The sequence below is a fragment of the Rhynchophorus ferrugineus genome, unplaced genomic scaffold (assembly GCF_030347505.1).
Source record: "Rhynchophorus ferrugineus isolate W39M unplaced genomic scaffold, kcgeb_rfMv2 rfM17, whole genome shotgun sequence".
Taxonomy (NCBI): Eukaryota; Metazoa; Arthropoda; class Insecta; order Coleoptera; family Curculionidae; genus Rhynchophorus; species Rhynchophorus ferrugineus.
This window is the reverse complement of record NW_027472596.1, coordinates 1,806,672-1,821,209: the sequence shown is the minus strand read 5'-3', so window position 1 is coordinate 1,821,209 and position 14,538 is coordinate 1,806,672. Positions and strand designations below refer to the sequence as shown.

The window sequence follows — 14,538 nt, the reverse complement described above, 5'->3', positions numbered from 1 at the left end:
CTGGACACATAGAGTTCCGTTCTGAAGTAACTGCTGCCCTTCGTGTAACTGATGGTGCTCTTGTAGTAGATTGTGTTTCGGGTAAGTAAATTCCTAAATAATTATTTGTTTAATAAATTAAATAATTATGTATGTATTTTTAGTGTTACTTTACCTTGTATTAATTTTACTAAAGAAACATCCATAAAGCAATTCAACGCAAATGCAATAACGCATATCTAAATATATTTCTGTGGTAAAGACAATTTATTAAGAACTTCCGAATTAAAGTAGGAAACATTGTAGCATCTTTAATCGTGATGTCATCCCCAGCCGCCATAGGCCTACATTGGTTAACGATTGGTGCTACTGATGCTGTTAATTCGTTATAAATTATGAATAAAGTTAGAAACAATTTTATAATAATAAATTATTTGCAGGTGTGTGTACAAACGGAAACTCTATTACGTTACAAATGTTAATTAAAAGCACATATTTATAGTTGAGCTATTGTATATTTAAAATTGATTGCCTTGTTAAGAAAATATTTGTTACGGTGCTATCATTTACAAATTTAATTGCTACTTTTAGGGGATTTATTACATTAAAGAAATCTATTTTGTCCTAATTTACAAATAACTACATTTGTTTAACAAACCTTAACCAAGATTGTTTAAAGATTTTGTTGGATCTATTAGAGGTCATCGAGGTAGAAACAGCATCCTTCATCTAATATGCTCGATCATCACTTCAATTTTTTCACATCATTCTCCCGGAGAAAATTGTGAAGAAGATGAACTTGTTAGATAATTTATATTCTTTTTTAACGGGAGATCTAGTACTATTTGAGGTTCAATCACAAATTGAGTCTATATTTTCAGTTCCAGAGAATTTTGCTCGGAGAAAAACGGAGTCTAATATTGTATTTTAGAATTATTTCAGGAAATTTAACAAAACTTCTGAAAAAGAGACAACATGCAATATTTGTCTATCTAAAATCTAAATATCTTTAAAAAACACAAACATTTTTAGTGTTTTTTAATCCATAATGATTTTTGAGACCAAATTTTAAAAGTTATTATGAGGTGTGATTGTACTTTTGATTTAATGAAGTTAATACAATATTAACACGGAAGTATTTAAAGTTTACATACAATATATCAAGTTTAGTTAGAACTCTAATATAATAGATCCCATAAAACTGCTGCCACTAAACAAATATGATAAGGCGTTATAGAAGAATTATAGATATTTTGCCTAGAATAGAGTTCATAATTGTTTTTTATTTACACTCATATAGTTTTTTTTTGCTTTTTGTTTATATATATATATATATATATATATATATATATATATATATATATATATATATATATATATATATATATATATATATATATTTATTTTAATAAATCAATTTTAAACATTAAATTTGATTTTCATTTTAATACTATTGACCAGTAAATAGGAGGCACAAAGTAATCAGGCGAAATAGCAGACCAATCAAAGCAAAATATTTTTCTTACAGGATTCTGCATAACTATTTTAAACTAACCAATCAAATTCACGTTGTTAGCGCCGCCAATGATTGAACTAAGCGTAACATTACCCCACTACTTACCATTGGAGTTGCACACCCCCGGTATCTCGTTCCCGCAGAGTTAATTTGGTTAATTTTAGGTATTCCTTTTCACTTTCAAGGTCAACTTAAAAAAAAAGTATATGGATATAAGGGATGAGTAAAATATTGATATTTTTTAACAGCAACTGCTACTGGAAAGAACTTCGATATTACACAAAAAATATTTAGATATTTTTAAGAAGATATAAAAATATTGACATAGAGGCACAAAAAAATATCGATGTTCTGTAAATACTGTAAAAAGTATATTAAAATAATATAAGTAGCGAGGTGCATCTAATTTTTAAAGTATATTAAAAATAATTTAAGGGGTTTTATTATGTTTAGAGAATGAATATCTTTAAATATTTTTGAAGGAAATCGGTTTATCAGTCGAGGATATCGATTTTCATTCGAATCAAAATTGCTCCCTTGAAATATTTTAAAGTTTTATTGCGTTTATTTTTGTGTGAATAGCTTATGATTTAACTCTAATATCTTCTAAACTCTCTTAAAAATGCTGCATATTTTATTGTTGTAAGTATTGTTCAATTATGTTTTATACCACCTAGGAATGTAAATTTTTTTTCAGATCTTGTTAGAAATAAAGTCAGTATTTTAAATTGCGATTTAACATACACACAGCGCACGGACCAAAAAAATATCGATATTATTTAAATATTGTAAAATGTATTAAGTATTAAGTTTATATTAGCTTTTATATTAAGTATTGAAGTGAACGTAATCTTTTAAAATTAAGTAACAATTTCAATAATTTATTAAAAATAATTTAAAGGTTTTATAATATTTATGGAATACTATTAAAAATTAAGAAAAAATCGGTTGACGTAATTATTGATATATCGGAGATTACAATCGATTTTCTCTCGTCATCTCTAGTTTTTTCTTTGATCTTCCATATATGTAGTCAATAAGAAAACCTACAATATTTTGGCAAAAGAATCTGATAAAAAATATTTGCTACGTTGAAATATTTGAAAGTTTAAGTGCGTTTATTCACATATAAATATTTATAATTTAACTACTAAAAATATATATTGGTGTATTTTTTAAGATATATGTATCCTTAAAAACATATAATACAGAAATTTATACAATGGAGATATTAAGGAAGTAAAGTATGACCAAAGAATTTAAAGATAATACTTAACCGATATTTTACAGTCCCAATGAAAAAGTTATTTGTCCTTACAATAACTCACATCACATAAGAGTATCAAGGATGGAATTACATTTGAAGAAATGCAAAGCTGCTAACAGCGGGAATATTGTACTAGTCCCTTGTGATTATAATACATGTCACCGTGTACCACCAGAAGAATTAAATGTAAGGTGTATTATTTATTAAAGAAAACCAATACAGTACTTTTTTTATACTAGTTACACCATAGTATCTGCCTGGATAAAAAGTGTATATAAAAATGTATATGTAATTGCAGCTAATAAAAGAAGGCAGTGAAGTTGAAAAGGTGGTAAAACCTCTAGAACCTATTAAACTTGTACCAGTTGATGATAGTTGGGATAATGTAATTTATGATTTTAGAATATCCTAATAATCTATAAATATTATAATTTTTTTGTATTTTTAGTGTGAGGGCCCAACTTATATTGCAGAGCAATATTGTCTCGAACATCAAGTATTGAGACGTTTAGACACAGAGTCTGCTTTAAAGAGACGGAATTTTCGGAATTCTGAAAGACAGAGGATTGGACAACTTACGGACACTGCCCTATCCAATAAATCCAAATTGAGCTAAATCCAGTTGATAGGATCGTAAAAATATAAAATAAATTTTTGAGTTTTTCTTCAAAATTTACTTGCTTTGATTGGATTCTTTTTAGACAAACCTGTTAAATATATGACTTGTCTCGATACAAGAGCCAGCTCGATACCTGGGTTAAGATAAATCTTTATATCTTTTTTTCAAGGCCATAAGTGGTGTAGCAATTCCATCCCGTCCCGAATCATAACTGATTCGTAAAATGTAATGGGCTCAGAATTCTCGATGTAAATGAAAAGAAATAGTAGGCTGACGACGGAGAGAGCAGGGCAATGGAGATTAGGTACATTTTTAGTTCCCTATAATATATATATATATATATATATATATATATATATATATATAATTATATATACACGAAAAGAAGAAAAGTGGCTGTATGCAACAGGCGGAAATTAATTTCGGAGAACTAGAGCACTTCAAGATTAATGACCATCACCAAATCAATGAACACCAGAAAACTAGATACATCTGATCTTGAGTTATCAGTAAGATGGAAGGAAACGTTATAATCAATGTAACAAATGGTAATAGAATAATTAAGAGTTTAGAAAATTAATCACGTGTGTAATATACAAGGATCAGTACAGCACGAATAAACTAGTAAGATGCGATCCAACAGAAATATCAGTAGGATAGAAGGAAACATTGTAATCAATGTAGTAATTAGTAATGAAATAATCAGCAGTTTAGAAAATCAACCATGTGTATAATTTACAACGATCACTAAAACACTAGTAAACGAGTAACATGGAGTCCAATATTATTATCGGTAGGATAAAGAAACTTTGTAATCAATGTGGTAATTAGAAATGGAGAAGAGTTCAGACAATGAACCATGTGTAAGTTGCAAGGACCAGGGAAGTATTGAAAACTAAAAACAAGGGGTCTAACACAATTACATGTAGAATGAAAAGCTATTGAATCCAATGAAGAAGAGTTCAGTTACAAATCATTATAATTTGATATAAATATCAATTCAACACAACTGGATCCAAAGTGAAAGAAAAATCAAATTGACGCTCGATCATATTACAAATGGAAAGATCGATCTAGATATCTATATCAGGAAATCGGGGGATTTAATTCTGAATCAAGATACTATAAATTAAATTGAGCATTGTATGGATTGAAAAATTCACCAAAGGTTGGTACATGAAATGAGATAATGTTCATCTCGTTATGTTCATTGATGGCTTATTTTTAAATGGACACGAAGAATAAATAGTGGATTTAATGGAAAGCCTTTATGAAGTTAAACAATTTATTGGAATAGAAAAAGCGGAGGTAAAAGAGATTAAGTTTACTCAAAAACATATAATCTAACGAATGCTTGAGGAATTCTACGTAGAAGATTGTTACACAAATTGAAATTAAAATCAATACCAGCAAAAGTAGAAAATAATTTAGTTATAATTTAAAGGATAAACCAATATAAGGCATCCATAGAAAATTTTAAAGAAGAATCTGTGAGTAACTCCATGCAGACAGTTTTACAAAAGGAAGAAGAAAACAAGAATGTGTGTGAAGATGAAGAAAATATTCAAGAGCAGATAGCAGACAGTGATGACGAACCTGATGAAAATGAACCTATCTTGTCTAAATTGGAAATCAATTCTAGAAGAAAGACTGTCTGATGATGATTAAGATTAGTGAAAATAAGTTGAAGGTGATTTTCATTAAAACAAGTCAATGATAAGAGAAAGTTAAATTAAGTAGTGGATCAAGAACCTGATTATTTAGCGTTATCCGAAGACGAAGAAGAGAGCCCTAAGCAAAAATATTTAAGATATGATAAAGACAAACAGCACTTAGACAGTTCTGGATTATATTAAGAAGATTTTGTTTTCGAATCGGAAATCGAGTGATAATGAATCTGATGGTAATGGAGATTACAAACATATTGCGATTTGATTCTGATGAATCTGGTCTACGAAAATAAGAATAGAAGAATATCAGCTGTGAAGAATGTTAAAAGAAAAAAAAAACAAAACTGAACAAAAATTAATAAGTCATTTAGATTATATAGAGATGGATAATAGAAGCAAGCTCATAAAGCAGAATATTGGTTTGAAAGAGATATATGAATGAGTTGAAGGTAATAGGTAAAGGTGACAAAGTTAGAAAACTTAAGAAGAAAATGGGAAAACAAAATCAACAAAATTAAGTACAATATTAGAATCAGAACATGGGGATAGTAATGACCAATTAATTATGATACCTCAGTGATACCAGAAGACCATGGACTAATGTAAGGCGGAAGTGGACTTGATGGAGCAAGTTATGAAGACTGGTATGGTAACCAATTAGCAAGTTTTAATGGATTCCATACCATTTGATGAAAACAACCCAGAGGCATGGAAGAAATTCATTCGAAGAGAAATACATGTGTATGTTTGGCAGCCCAAAAACAAACTATATAATTGATGTTAAATTGGATAGTGTTTTGGCGACTATTTCTATGATTGTTCGAAGTTTTTTTGTTACAATACATATTGTTGGACATATAAATAATTGGCTGGATGTGCCTATATACTAAATGGGCTTATATATATTGTTGAATAACTAAGTGTTAGAGTAGTTGCCCGGAATATAAAATTGTAAAAACGCTACGGCGTGCCCGTGATAAAGCCACCCACACAAGATGCAGATCCCGCCATCTTGATTCATTTCCGTGTTGTGGCTTTAACCGAGTTGTTTGTAAAGAATAAATACAGATGGGTTTAGTTGTATCCAGCACTTTAATTGCCAAAACACATAAAACTGCAATTTAAAATTCCTATTTATATAAAGCTATATCATCTGGTGACGTTTTCTGTTATATTGAACACATTTCTAACATTCAATACCAAATAAAGATGGTGTCAAGGTTTAATTGTACAAAAAATTACCTGAATTTCACACTGATAAACATATTCGATGAGTCTGGGCTGTAGGTCTGCCCAGACTATTGACCTATTGATAATATAATGACTAATAAGCAAGCATACACACAACGACGGGTGGTTGGAATGATCTAATCGCCACCACGATGGATTCCTTTGTTGCCCATTGGAATCCTGTAAATAGAATTAAGAATAAATCTCACTCCATTAGATATGACTTGAGAAAATAAATTTGTGTTGTTGCCATTTTTTGTAAAGTTCTTCATTTGCGTACATTCTACAGGTTTTGGTGAATCGGCCGAATTTCGTGGGTTCCACAGCTACACGTACTATGGCAGATACGCTGAACTTCATGACATTCAAGTTCTGCATGTTTGAGAATATGGTGATGGTATTGGGTTTAACCAAAAATTGATCCAGACCGAACAAACTGCAAATGAGGATGGCAAATGAGGTACATCATGAGGATGGCTTCTTGTGTAAATTCTCTTTCTTGAGGCCATATAGTTAGGTCACAGGATAGAAGCCTTCACGCCGATGGCTACTTTACCGGAAAAGACAGGACCAAAAGCGTAGAAACTACTTTTATGTGAAGTGGGTACCATTTTAGACACACACATCGTCAGAAGACCGTTAGTATCACTGTTCTTAATGCATAAAAATAAAAAACCGAAGTATAGTAATTTGTATATACTAAAAAAAAATTGGTAATTCCTGTTCAATTTATACCAATCGTTCACAGTGAATCAGTCTAGAGTTGTAAACTCTATATCATGATGTACAAATAAATACCAAAATTTAACGCGTTTTGAAAATCCATAAAGGTAATATATACCAAGAGCGGCTTCATCATCATGTGGAAGTTCGAATAAAAATTGATAGTAACTGAGCGGCAATCATCTTAAGCAAAGTTTCACCAGCAGATAACCATGTACGCCTAAATGTTTTTCCGTCCTTATCCTTTCTTCATATTTCGAGTTAATGCGCGGTGTGTAGAGAAGGGCTTCACATTCTTCTTTCCTAAAATAGAAATTTCAGTTACACCCAAGAACTATAAATATATAATGCATCTTCGATATCATAGCATTTCACCATAGGACATAAAGATAGAGGTCTTTAAGTGCCTAGGCTTGTGCTGGAATAATTAAAAAATTTTTAAACAAAAAAATACTATGCTTACTTGCAGTGCATAATGAAGTCAAAAATTTTGTAGATTGGATTCAAGATGTACATGCAGGTTTTGGTTGAAATATTCCTAAATCCATAGACTATTCAATGTCAGAATATTTGGTCAAGTTCTTCAGCATCTAACTAGAACTCCAATTCCCTAAAGGGTACGGTCCATCTTCTTCATGAACAAGAATGGTATAGGTTCCTCGACGGCCTGACGTAAGACAGTTTCCGTTTCTACACACACACCTGCAAACAATTCATTCTTACAAAATTGTTTCTAATTTTATTCATAATTTACAGCGTATTAACAGCATCAGTGGCACCAATCGTTAACCAATGTCGACCTGGGGCGGTTGGAGATGACATCAAGATTAATTAAAATATTGTAAGGACACTACAAGATTCTTTCTTCAATGTTTCCTACTTTAATTCGGAAGTTTTTAATAACTTGTCTTTACCACAGAAATGTATTTATATATGCATTATTTACAATTTTTATTTATCTTTAGTAAAATTAATACAAAGTGAAGTAACACCAATAATACATACATAATTATTTAATTTATTATACAAATAATTATTTAGGAATTTACTTACCCGTAATACAATCTACTACAACAAGATCACCAGCAGTTCTACGAAGGGCACTACTAGATCGGATTAAGTAACCTGAATTATAACATAATCCTCCTCCGAGGCGAGGTAATCTGGAACCATTCGGTTGTGTGGCATGGGAACATATCGACAACGTGCAGTCGGCCTAATATATAATAAAATCTAAAATATAATTTTGATCTTGAATGGAAGAAGTTCAATGGTATTTCAAAACTCTAGTGTCACGTTCTGAATTAACTAATATCACCAAATTATAACTATCCAGGCCGTGCGGCGTCTCCAATATGCTCTCCAAACTATTATGATAAATATGAGTAGGGTAGGAACTTTCGTAGGTGGGGGTTTTGGTAATATTTTGCGAATATACTGTGGATTTTGCTTTAAGGTCTTAGTAGGAAATGGTACGCTTCTTCGAGGGCAAAATTTTGATAACCAAATTATTACTTAATTAGTCTTTATATTTTTAAATAATTTTTGATTCTTTAATTTTTAATTGTATTGATATATAGTTTAATTAGTTTTTGATTGAAATATTTAGTTTACATTATTGTATACACTAATTTATTTCTATATATATTGTTTTGTTTAAATTATAATAGTAGAATTAAATAATTATATAGGCAAATCAAATTGCTATGGAAGGACAAAATATGGGACAAAAAAAGCTTTTCTATTTTGAAAACTGCACGAAGTCATATACCTGCTCTAATTTGAATGTCCATAACAAGAGAATTTCCAGATTTTTGCAAAAATTTTTAATTTTTGACTTTCCTGCTGAATCTTGCAACAATCTTACATTTAGCAAAAATATCTGCATCAAATCTGAATTGTGTATTCATTTTTAAATGTGTTACTTGTGAAAATGAATATAGCAGCAAACAAATATTGAAACAGCATGAATCCAAAACAAATTATCCTGCTATTAATGAAGATACCAAAGTTACAAAAACACTGTACACGTGTAAGTTATGTAAACATGAAAGCAAATCTTCTAATAAATCATTTACAGTCATCTCATAACATAAATGTTGAGGAGTTATTGAGATTTAATACCTTTAAAGAATTTGAAATATGGAAAAATTACATGGAACAACTCCCACATCTTCATGTGTCAAGAAAAGAAGCTCTAAATCTTTATATTCGGCTAGCATAATATTTCAGTGTAATCGATCTGGTTTTATGTCTGCAAATCAACAGCTTAAAGGGATATGAAGGTTCAAGGAAGTAACAAGATAAATATATATTGTCTAGCTGCTACTAAATTAGAACAACGAGGTGAAGAATATGAAGTTGAATTCACCTAAACATATTTTGGACATGAAAATACTTTACACCTACATCTCCCGAAAACAAATAGAGATAAATTTCAACTAAATTAGCAGCTAAAATACCATTTATTGTGATAATGGATGATATGAGAGATGATGTGAATATTACTAACGTAAAAATAGATTTAGATACTCATAAAAATTTACAAAACATAAAGGCATCTATAATTTTAAATTCAGAGCTGTTAGAGATGTAAATGATGCTATACGTGTAGAAGTATGGGCAAATGAGATGAAACATAGAGTATGCATACTGTTATATAACCCACAATGTGAATAATTGGACATCTACATCAATTTTAAAGAAGATAGCAGTAATTTTCCAATGTTAATCTGAATCTTAATGAGTCCATATAACTAGACTTTTAAGGAATAGCTCAGAGAAAATCGATGAAGAGGATATAACATAAAACAGAGTAAGTACAAAAATTGAATATAATCATGACTATGATACTAACAGTGTGTTATCTGATATATTTGCAGTTATACATTACACATTATACATATACATTTGCACATACTGGTGGATTAGACCTACAAAGGGGATACCACGTTAAGAAATGCGCCTAGAGCTATTCCTCATAGGTGATTTGCTAAAGAGTCCATTTAAATATAATTATACAATCATAATAACATAACATTCAACTACTGTCCTTTATATTTAAATAAATTATGTTTATTGTAATATTTTTGTAGTTAATATTAGCGTATTGTATGGTGGTTGTTAAAATAGTACTAGATTAAGGGTATGCTTTTAGCCATAATCAAATAATTTTATCAGTACCATTTTAATACGATATTGATCTTTTAATATTTATATTACACATAAATCAAAAGTGTTTTGAACGTCTAGTTATGCAGGTATTAGATATTTCGTATACTTTTAAAATGGATAGTTATTTTGAGCTTAAATATCATTTTGTTATAACATCAGAATCACTGATGCATATTAGAGCATTTACAAAAAACATAAATACCAATAAGCCTTAAAATTATTTAAGATAAATAAATATATATTTAGGTAGGTAGCTTTTATTTAAATTTGGGAATTTTGATTGTTGTTATTGATGTAGGTTTTAGGAGTGACCTGAAGGATATGGAACGAATTTTCAAGTTTAATATTTAAGATATATTAAATGCAACTTATATGTTTATGATAAATTGGTTATCAATCCTAATGTATTTAAAAATCCATAATTTTGGTATTATACCTCTATATATTACATAATAGTATACAAGCGAGTTTAATTGCGAATATTATTTTCCAAAACACAGAGGAAGACATATACCATTCAAGAAATCGTCTCATTTTGGGTCAGTTATATTCTAAGCAGTTTATTCTAATGTCTATTGTGCCACCCTAGTAGGCTTTCATCAAAGGATATATTCTGCATAGAGTGTTCCAGTATTCTCTTTCTAATATCCCTTTATTATTTATTAAATCCTCATTTATTATGTTTATGTTATAGAGATTAATTTTTGAAATTAGGCCCAAGATATATTATTGGAGGGGTTTTAATGTTAAATATAGAGCCTCTGGTCCACGATTAGTAACAACTGGAAAAGGAAACGAATTATTCGCAGCAATGAATATTACTAAAGGTAATTATTATTCTGGCCGCAAACCCACTTACTGGCCCACCGGCAGTAAAAAAGTATCAGACCTACTGGACTTTTATATTTCGAAAGGCATATCTTCAAATCAAATACAGATCGAGGGCTTGTGCGAATCATTATTTGAACTCGTTCCAGTATTGTTCTAGGTGCAACAAATCGAAAAAAAACAAAGAAACCCAATCTTACTAACACATTTACTAACAGGGACCCGTTTAGTCTTATAATGAAAGAACGTATAATGTTTTCCAACAGAGAGTTTTAAAATCTACAATACTGTAAATCTATTTCTATATTTAACTATAAATCAGATTTCTCCAATGAAATATGCTACATAAATTAATACTAACATCAATCCTAAAAAGGCTCAAGAATTGATAATATTTCACCTGGTTATCAAAGGAATTTCCACGAAAAGCAATAATCGTGTTGACATAAATATTCAATGCCTGCTTGAGACTGAAGCATGTTTCGGAATTATTTAATGTTGCGCGAATTAATTTGCTTTAAAAAACCTGATAAACCGGCAGACCTCGTTAGATCTTATAGGCGTATTTTGCTGATTAATTTACAAAATGAGCAGATTGATGCCGGAAAATTACTATTAACTCCTGAAATCATAACATTTCGAAAAAAATTTAGGGTTTTAGATGAACGAGCAATCTCTACACTCAACCTTGTTTCAGCTGGAAGTCCACGTATCGCTACAACAGAAGAAACAATACTTGGAACATTTACCGACGACACTGTTTTCATATTAAGAAATGTCTAAGTTGTCTAAGACTGTAGATAACGTACAAGTAGCAGTCAAAAAATTCTATAAATGGACTAGAGACTGAGAAATACGGCTTAATAGCTCCAAATACGTCCATGTTAATTTTGCATTGAGGCAAAATGACAAAAACATAATTATATCACTTCCTTGATTCACACAGCCCAATTCTCGATGGTAGGTTAAACTAAAAACTTTATGTTAGACAAAAAGAGATTAGACTCAAAGTCAAACAATTGTTGTATTGGTTAGTTGGAATATACTCTCCACTTGACCTAAAATCAAAGAGATTGGTTTATCAGTATTATATAGCCAATTTGGATCCATGGTGCGCAAATATGGGGTTGACAAACGCCATATATTCACAATACGCATCTTTGGCAAACAGTTTTTCAAATAATTACCAATGACCTCGAAATCACATGGATACATGAAGTGATCCAAGATTTCGCCTTGAAATACGGCTGCTAAATCACACTAACGTGGAAGCTATACTGCTATTGGACAACACGCAGGAAATCAGTAGAACGAAGCGAACCAAACCGCAGGAACTTGTTTAGCATGTGTGTATCAGTCTATATTAATGTATGTATGTACGGTAAGTCAATAACAATAATTGCATGGTTGCCTCTGTTAATTGAAGTTGTAACCAAAATAAATATAAAAATAAATTGCAAACTAATCAATATTTTATGCCACCCGAACGTACGGCGGCGATCTTTAGGTCGCGGCGATGATCAAAGCATCAAAAGAAGATTATAAATTAAACTTGTATCTAGGTGCTGACGATGTTAACTTCCCTTAAACTGGTTCACAAACAAGGAACCATTCAGAGCGTAATCTTGAAACTTAGATGCGTCTCCATCAGACAGATGGATCAGGTGTCGTTTCCTACATATAGAATAATAATTACAAATATTCCGGAATAACGACAACTTGGCGTTATCACCGGCAGGCCTTTTGTCAGATCTGATATATTGATTGTTTTGATTAAATCGTTGTTATGACGAAGAAACGTCTGCAAGTCCTGGACAATAGCTCAATTGTAAGTTTTATCAAAATCTATTATTAAATAAAAGTGAATAATACATCAAATTAGTAAAATAATATGAAATATTATTTAATAAATTAGGGATCTTCTTTATTTTAAATTATTATTTTTTTATTGTAAACTGACTAAATAAAATTTTAATATATTTTGAATAAACGCAACCTCTATTACACTCTCTCACAGAATAAATCTCTTATTATGTTTTCAAAAATCTTCTTCCTATGGTATTTTGGATTTAGTTTTTCTTAGAATTGAATGAATGTTTTTCAGGTTTTGAATTCTTATGGCTTATGAACGGAGAAAGCTATCAACTATTTTCAATCAAAGATAATCCTTATCCAAATATTCATCCAATTTAAAAGAGGCAAAGAAGCAAATTATGTGAAACAAATTTTTAACAAAATATGTAAATTTTGATTTACAAAATAAAATTAAATATGTAAGTATGTATGTTTTGACATTGATTTGGATAAAGATGAACCTTTGTCTTTCTGTTGTAAAATAAAATTTCACATGTAAACAAATTCAGAATATCCCATAATTACTAAATCTATGGGTATTGTTATGCTCAAAAACAAGAAGTTAAATATCAAAATGAAAAGTTATTTAATTAAGGAATCGTAGAATATCGCCACGGAGTTCTTTAATTTGATTTACGTAGTGGAATAACGGTCTACAAAATACCCAGAAATATAATACCAGATGTTGAACACGGGCGGGGAGCCAGCAGCGCCAACTAGAACTCAATAATGAATAGCTGGCAACACCGAGAGGTTATCTGGTATGTTATTGAAGGGTATTTCCAATCATTCAGTATCTGGCCCTGTTCGGTTTAGACGTGCCACCATTGACTGCTCAAGCCTCGTCACCAGGTAACACCACTGCCATCCGTTTTACCTATTTTGTATTTTCCGCATTTTTATATTACTTCAATAAATAGCGGTCACATAATGTAAACACCACTGTTTCATCTCGTTTTACCTCCATTCACCGAGCCATCTTAATTTAACCTAAAGTGGTGATCCCGACGAAATCTTTCACAAAATTGGGTTTGGAGTCGTGAATGAAGGGTACGTGCAACATGATGTATTTTATGTGACTGTTTTATTTTTTATTTCAACATTTTCAATATTTTTAATACGATTCCTCTTCGATTTTACTTTTGTTCGGTCAGAATCACATTATTTTAAACATTTGTTCCTCATTCAATTTTATTTTAGTGCTGAAACAATGAACATTAAATTTCATTTCATTATTTCCATTTCATATTTTTTTAATTTTTAGTCTAAATTTTATTTTTCACAATAATTTTTCTCAATTACCTTAACGTATATGATCACGGATTAGTCACAGAGCAGCTCCAGAAGCTAGGTACCGATTGCACTCACTGTGGACTCGTCATGTGTTCGCCGAGGTACCAGAATTGCCAATGTCTCGTCGTCACAGAAAACACTATCGTTTTAAATCAATCGCCACAAAGGCAGTTTTGATTATTAATTAGTAATTAGCCATAAATTTGAAAATAAATAATGTAAACAAACAAACGTCGGCACATACCTAAGCCACAAAATGGCGCCGAAATAGATGAAAGGTAAACAAAGGATGCAGGTATGAATTTAAAACATTTCAATTAAACTGCAGCATGAAAAGGGAGATTTTCATAAATTCTGAAAAAGAAATGGTAATAAATATTCGGCG

The 14,538-nt window shown here is 30.6% G+C and overlaps 1 pseudogene; it reads right to left on the bottom strand.

The window, feature by feature from the left end:
- The window catches only part of LOC143205848 (translation elongation factor 2-like), a 79,202-nt pseudogene extending 72,295 nt beyond the window's left edge, over positions 1-6,907 (bottom strand).
- Positions 6,908-14,538: the final 7,631 nt, after the last annotated feature.